The 6,672-nt window shown below is 37.0% G+C and overlaps 1 protein-coding gene across 7 annotated transcripts in view; it reads left to right on the forward strand.

Annotated features, from left to right (window-relative positions):
- Window positions 1-6,672, forward strand: part of KLHL32 (kelch like family member 32) — a 124,834-nt gene that overhangs the window by 50,712 nt on the left and 67,450 nt on the right. The window lies entirely within an intron of this gene.

A 6,672-nucleotide genomic window follows, 5' to 3' on the forward strand; every position in this document is an offset into this window, starting at 1 on the left:
CTCTGGACAGATGCAGTTGAGGCATCTTTGTAAATGCTTATAAATTCTATACATCTTCATTGTGGCCCTCTTTATGACCCCAGGCTAGGTATCGCTTTATGGCACTTCGGAAAATGCAGAGAGATGCTCCTTTTCCCTCTGCCCCTTGCCCAAAAGAAAGAAAAAAAAAAAAGGGGGGAAAAGAAGTATTTATGACCTCTGCACTGCATGCTTGGACAGTGCTGCTGTGTGACTTCATCTCAGTTCACTGTTCATGGATAGTGAGCTATCATGAAACACCCAGCTGAGTATCATAGAACACCCTGCTATTTTTGCTTTGCACTCCAAAAATTCTAGATAACCAAACTATTTCTGGAATATCACTACAGCAGCTGAGTCCATTGACGTATTAGTGGCGTTTATTAGTTAATTTTGAAAAGGAAGGCTTAAACATGTGATGTTAGTCTGAAGAGCTGTTGGGTTATAAAAATTTAAGGCATCTGCTTCCATACTGTGGATTGAGTATATGGACTTATTTGGGTCTTTTTGTTTTTTTTTTTTTTGTTTTACTTTTTAAAGGAAACTAAATAGAAATAAGGGGAAAAAATTACCTGTTTTAAATGACCTATTTTTGTCACCAGCCCAGAAAACAGTTATGCTTTAGCATTGGTTTTGGAGACTAGCACTTGAATTTCTTTGAAAAAATTTGAGTTTGTGCTGTTTTGGAAAACACAACGTATTCAAAATTTCTTTGATATGAATGATAAACAGAGATGTCATACTATATTAGTGAATTAGCTGAAGATCTCAGTACATGACTTGTCATTGGTATGCTTTTTTTTTCTTGCAGCTGAAAGCTTTTAAAAAAAATTGAATGTCTTTGATGAAAATGTTAGGTACCTATCCTCTTAGTCATTTAAAACTATAGGTTGATTATTCTGAAGAGAAAACTCTGGTTAAATGAAAGTATCTTTTGAGAAGATGGGTTGTAATTGATTTCTGTCTGATCCATCCTGTCTGCTATGCTTAGAGGTATTCCCCATTTTTCTGCAAAATTCAGAGTTTAACAAACGCGTGTAAAATACATTGAGAACCTTTGAAAGACTGGATATGGCTTTTATGTAACACAGCAAGTGACCCCACGTTGCTTCCAGGGTAGTATCCTCAGATCCCTGGGAAATATGTACCTTCTGTCCTTGGCCCTTTAGAGACTTTTTGAGTCTTTCAGGCATAACCTACTTTGAATAAATGAGTGGGTTTCCTGAGTTAAATATAGCTGTGCGTGTATGTATAGTTGCTCGTACGTATAAGTGATTATGAGGCGAAGCTTGCTCTGTGTCTGTCAGATACACCAAGTGCTACTTTGATGCACAGACAAATGAGAAGGATTCTGTAGTAGTTCTCTTGCAAAGATGCCTTTGAAGCACAACTCAGTGAAATGTGGGTCTGAGAATTAGCAGTGTCTCGTTTCCCTTTCATCCTTGGAATTCTCTTCTGGCACTGCATTTGTATGTATTGAGCATTGCTTGTGTTCTGACTCAGACTGACAGAATCTGGGTGAACATTTCAAGGCAGTGAGTGGGAGCAATCCACAAAGGCTATTAGTAAATAACTGTATTACTGGATGCTTACATCAGAGAGTTCTGAAAACAGAATTGTCTTTAGCTTGGTTTACAAAACTCCTCCTGTTTTTAAAAAACAAACAAAATATTTCTCAGTAATCCAGAAGTCACTTGTGCCAAATACAACCTTAGATTGCTCTGAAAATGTGGGTATCAAGATGTGATCTGAAGTGCCTCTTAAAGTGAAAACCATGAACTCTCTCTCTTCTTTTTATTTTAATCCTATTTGGCCAAAATGTTAGTTCAAAAAAATTGGTGTTTCTCTACGTAACACGGTGGAAGTCCCTAAAATATCCTTGTCTAAACAGATAAGTAATTAGTTGCAGCTTTCTTCTCTTTACTTCTTTAATGTACTGCACTTACATTTGATACATTACACTTCAAACTGGGTGCAACTTTGTGTAAAATAATATACTGGAGACATCTGGTGGAAATATTTAATATTGCATGATGGCAATATTTGATGCCTGCAGTTTTTGAAAGTTATTAAAATGAAGAAATTTAATTTTCAGGATGACCATGAAATCTGAAATTACACTCTGTCATCCAAAACCCTGTCACACAACACTCTTTTTGTTAATTTGAAATCTTCCTGTGGCCTTAAAATGCAACCTTCATCTTCCTGTCTACTTAGGCAGACAGTACCTTACTGTAATTACTGTTGAAAATATTTTGCTTTTAAGGAAAAATTGATTTTTCAGAAAAAAAGAATGTTTTAAAACTCAAGTCAAGTATAAATAATTTAATTCCAACTGGACTAATCCATTACTATGGTCCTTAATAATTACAAAGAAAGAAATTTTGGTATAGAAATAAATAAAAATGGACAAAAGGAGTGGCAGTAGACTTTGATTTTGTTCTTTGCGTGTATGTTCTCAGTAATCATTTAATAATAAAATCTTCAGCAAAATATGTCTTAGATATGTTTCATCTCGTCCATAGGCATTTTACTATGTAATCCCCATATTCAGAATTCAGAGGTACAACTCTTTTCCTGTTGTAGTTGGTTCTTTTACTGTTGTAGTTCCCATATCCTTTCTTCCCAGAAGGGCTTTAAGGTCATTCTCTCTTTTACTTCATAGCTGGCAGCAGTAAGGCTAGGCCGGAGTCTCAGTGAGTAGATTACTCTCCCTTTCTTCTCACAAGGGCATTTTGCAAGTGTCAAATGTGCCTTGGAAGGGAGATGGATCAAGTCCAATCAATTTATGAACAATATGTTTTAGAATACTCATATGGAGAAGCATTTCTAGGCAAAGAGTTTGGAGCTCACAATCCCTACTGTCAAAATAAGAGCCTTAATCACTGTGTCAGAGACTCAGTTGTCTACTCTTTTTGACTACCTTTTAAAATTTTAACTCTTTTGTTAAAAAGAGACAAAATCTTACTTGGAGGAATGGGATAGCCACGAAATAGGCCAGTGTAGTCGGCTGACAAGTCAGAGGAACGCTGGCTTTAATTTGCAGGGGATGATTGTGATCCTAATTCAACAAAAATACAAATACACAGAGTCCTATGCATACTGAAGTGCTTCAGACTTGGATGTTCTTTGTAATTATGTTCTATCATATGTCTTTAATCTGTGGTAATAAATATTTTGCATTTAGATAGAATTTTGTTTGAGGACCTCAAAACACATTACAAAAGCAAGTAATCACTGTCCTTATTTTGTTGTATCACAGACAGGAAATTATTTTGGGACAAAATAACTTTCCAGAGACAGCACAACACACCTGTGGCTTTCTTAGTGCTTAATACCAAGTTCTCCTGACTAAGTCCCATTTTCCTAAGTGGCTGGTCTGTTTTTTTTCCCCTAAACCCTAATATTTTGTTTCTGTATTTATAGAAATATTATCCTGAATTAGCAAAGCTGAAATGAAAGCATTAGTGAGGAAGCCCTTATATATGAGGCTTTTTATGTTCTTTTTCCCAAAGTGAATTTTGGGGTAATTTTTCCTGTGATACTTTCATAGCCTGAGATTAACACAGCCTTCCTTCCTCACTATGGCACGTTGAAATGTTTCCTTTTATTAAAAGCCACATATGAAGCTGCACTTATAGTGATTCAAAAATAGGTTTTAAACTTTCTGTTACTAGCATATTTAATAGGTTTTATTTTACTCACAAAATGCTAATGTACCAGCAGTGTTTTAATAAAGGTAATATGAGTATATTATCCCAGTTACAAATCTAGAACTTCATTTTATTTCCAGGTATGTTGCTCCCAATATTACTTTAATGCATTATCAGTGTGAGTCCTATTTAACTATTGCCTTTACTTTGTATTCAGTTAGTTTGAAATCTGTCATCCTGTTGACAGCTATTATCTATCACTTTACCAAACAGGTTTCAGGAATTGGTAGAGTACCATCACGTGATTTTTCCAATTCATGCACACAAACCTCTGATTAGTTAAAGTATTATCTTACAGCTCCTTTGTGAAATTGTTCTTTCAGTTTAGTTATTTCTTTAACAAAAGCCATGAAAGAGTAGAAGATCTTCTTAGATAGTAAAGAATTAGTAGAAATAAATATTATTTCTAAGCACAACTATTTCTCCTTATAATTGCTTTGATTCCTTTATAGAATCTTGGCTTTCATCTCTCATCAACTCCCCTCCTCATTTGATGTTGACACTTTTTCTAGTGATCAACCAGTATTTCATCTGCCATTTTTAGTTAAGACCAGGGTAAGGCAGCTGTCAATATCTTAGTGCCTCTTATTGTGTTAATCCTCTCTCTTGTGGATGGAGGTGTATTGCAAAGCTGTATTGTGATGGTTGATTTTCTTGGTTAAGTGACCTACTGCATCCTGTGCACAGCAGTTCCACTGGCTGCTTTTAGATAAAATGAATCAATTAAACTACCTGCTGTGCCCTAGCAAAAGTGACTTCAGCTATCCTTGCTCTTTTCTACTGGGGACAATATGCCAAAGTCATGTGTAACTGAATACAACAGGTATATAATACAACTGTGTCTTACTATAAATACTTAACATCATTTTTCAATGTAATTTCAAAGGAAAAAATATGAATTTGATACTTAGATTTGGGCTTTTCCTTTTTCACTTCTCTCAGGACAATCTTGTTTCTGTATCTAGCGCTAGGTTACAGCTACTAGGTCCTAGGTTCACAGTTCAGCTACGGGTTGCCTAAGGAGCTTAGATATACAGAGCTTTAATTAACTCACTTTATGCAGTTCATTTTAGAGAAAATTAAATATTTGACTTCATGTGCTCTGGACAGGAATTAAGCTAGAGACAAGGTAGCTTTTCTAGTGCTGAAAGTGATTAAAGTAATGAAACACCTTCCCAAAGAAGAGTGAATTTGCTTGAAGTCTTGCTTATCTAAACCCTCTTTAATTACAGTAATGGTACTTCATAGTGTTGTGAAGCTATGTCAGGGAAAGTTCAGGCTGGACATAATGAAAAGGTGGCAGGTCCCTGGAACAGGTTCTCCAGGGAAGTGGTCATGGCACCAAGCTTTGTCAGAGTTCAGGGAATGTCTGGACATGTGTTTAGTTTTGGACAGTTCTGCAATTAGCAGGGAGATAGGACTAGATGATCTTTATGGGTGCCCTCCAAATTGAAATATTCTATGGTTTTATGATGTATATCTGCTGTGCATTTAACACAGATTTTCTTCTAGTTTTCTGGAAAAATATTATGACATATCAGAGAAATGGTGGTCATGATTCTTTCTGGCTTTGGCTAATGAGACATCTGGATTTCATAGTGAGTGCTACCAAGCATTACGTGCCAGGGCATTGGGCAGTTGCTTGCAGGGGACTAGAACATTCTTTCCTCGCTCACTTTTTTGAAGCAGCACTTGTCAATGTGCAAGGATCTCAGTATTCAGCCAAATCATGAATGAACAGGGAGACAGCCAGAAGTGCTATCTGGTTGAGAGTGAAATGCAGTCTAAATTACTTTAAAAGAAAAGTTAAGGTGTTTGATTGCTCTCAAGCACACGGAATGATTTCCATCAGGCAAAAACAACTGATACTTTTGTTTGATGCCTGTCTTGTTTGAAATGCTGATCACTGCAAGTGGAGTCAAGGAGGAATTTTCTTTTTCATCAGAGTGGCAGGAGTCTTAGGAAATTTTTTTCATGTTGTCTGTGTTAAATTCCATACAGTTTACTTTCTAGAATTTTCTGACATTGCACTGCATATTTCCTTACTGTTACAGCACAATACTGGTTTATTTTTAATGTGAATCATGCCACCACCTCACCTTTCCATTGTCCCACAAACAGCTGTATGGAAATGAGAACAATATGGGGGATAAATGAGTAGCTGGAATGAAGGTGATGAAAGTGCATCTTAGTCTCTCCCTCTTTGTCTGGGTATGCAGTTTAGCCTTCTTGGGCCTAGAGTAGCTATTATTTAGTGTCTTTAAAAATCTGTGGATGAAATGTAGTGGCCTGCAGTATGCAGGGAATAGAATGTTCTAATTGTTCTTTCCAGATGTAAACCTCATGAGACTCCGCAGAGGTGACAGTTAATCTGCATCTTACCTTCTCCCTCAGGCTGTAAGTTGCTTTGTTGGAAAGGACAGTTTAAGGAGTTTCCTTCTCGTTCTGTTTTGGCCATTACTGCCCTCTTTGCTCTGACCTTACAATTTTTTTTTGTTGGCCTATACTGCTTTGTTGGCTGTAGGAGGGTGGGTGCAGGAGGCATTAAAGGAGTAGGGGGACATTTTTGATCTGTGGACAGTGTGAAGATGAGGCCTGAGTAGTTGTCCTTGGGAAAGGTTGGTGGTTCATATACACTCTGTTGCCACAAGAGTCCCAAAGAGGATTGAAGAGAGAGGCAAGATATATGATATCAGTTAAGTCTTTTGCCATGCTTACCCACCATCCTAAGGTGTTGGAGGGGATGCAGGTTGAGCTGGGAAAGGAAGAGAGAAATCTTGGGGTAAGAGGGAATGAATTCTAGTTTTGAACTGCTGGCCAGAGGGTAAAAATACAGAGCGGGCTGTTACGGCCCACATGTCTCTGTAACCATGAGGCAGGTTATAAAATTCCCTTTTCTACCTCAGAATTGTGCTTTACAAGGTCAGGTTTAATTTACCAT

This window comes from Corvus hawaiiensis, chromosome 3, assembly GCF_020740725.1.
Source record: "Corvus hawaiiensis isolate bCorHaw1 chromosome 3, bCorHaw1.pri.cur, whole genome shotgun sequence".
In the NCBI taxonomy this organism is placed as follows: domain Eukaryota; kingdom Metazoa; phylum Chordata; class Aves; order Passeriformes; family Corvidae; genus Corvus; species Corvus hawaiiensis.